Source organism: Schistocerca americana, chromosome 6 (genome assembly GCF_021461395.2).
Source record: "Schistocerca americana isolate TAMUIC-IGC-003095 chromosome 6, iqSchAmer2.1, whole genome shotgun sequence".
Lineage (NCBI taxonomy): Eukaryota > Metazoa > Arthropoda > Insecta > Orthoptera > Acrididae > Schistocerca > Schistocerca americana.
In genome coordinates this window covers 310,472,925-310,473,712 of record NC_060124.1, presented here as the reverse complement: position 1 = coordinate 310,473,712, position 788 = coordinate 310,472,925, and the positions used below count along the sequence as shown (strand labels likewise).

Below are 788 nucleotides of genomic sequence, written 5' to 3'. Positions count from 1 at the left end.
TAAGGCACCATAAAACACTGAAGAGCCGTGTGTGTATTTCTGGATGGGGCAGGGAGGAAAGGGTGGGGCGAGCTACCATTGCACGTCTGTGGCTGTTTCCGAGGCGACGTCTCCGGCAAGCTCTACCACTGACGTCAGAATCCGGTTCAGGCACATGTGGAAGGGGAGAGAAAGCCTTGGAAAGAAGCCACCTTTACCTTGTCGTAGGAGCTAGCTTTTAACTGTTTCCGTAGTGTAGTGGTTATCACGTGCGCTTCACACGCGCAAGGTCCCCGGTTCGATCCCGGGCGGAAACAGTATTATTTTTTTAATATTAGGAATAGTAGCGCGTTATTAAAAATAAAAGAGCTCCACAAGGCAATTTAGATTAGCAGGAAACTGCGTAAAAGTTTTCTGGACGCTTGTTTTTTCTTCTCCCGCTTGCGTTTCTGCAGTTGATGTGCGATTCATGAGAGTAATATTTTCACAATTTTATTTCAATGATTGGTTTTTTATTTATTTATCAGCTTCCGTGGAACCATGCGAGCGTAAGCTACTTACTCATGGAGCGAGTCGATGCGTTGTTTACAGAACACTGATTAGAAAATCTATAAACAAAGAACCTAAAAAGTATGAAATTGTAAGGAAATGTTTTAATAAATGACACATAACTGCCAAGAAATCCTGTACAGAATAGGAGACAGAAGGGAATTTTCAACTTGTATTTGAATGCTTGGGGTTTATCACACAATTTTTTTCAGTTCTGCTGGAAAATGCAACCTGCTGAATACTGCACAGCTTTTGTACAG

The 788-nt window shown here is 42.3% G+C and overlaps 1 non-coding gene across 1 annotated transcript; it reads left to right on the top strand.

Moving 5' to 3' along the window:
- Nucleotides 1–223: 223 nt before the first annotated feature.
- Nucleotides 224–296, top strand: Trnav-cac. Its single transcript has one exon. It is a non-coding gene; the product is annotated as a tRNA-Val (tRNA).
- Nucleotides 297–788: the final 492 nt, after the last annotated feature.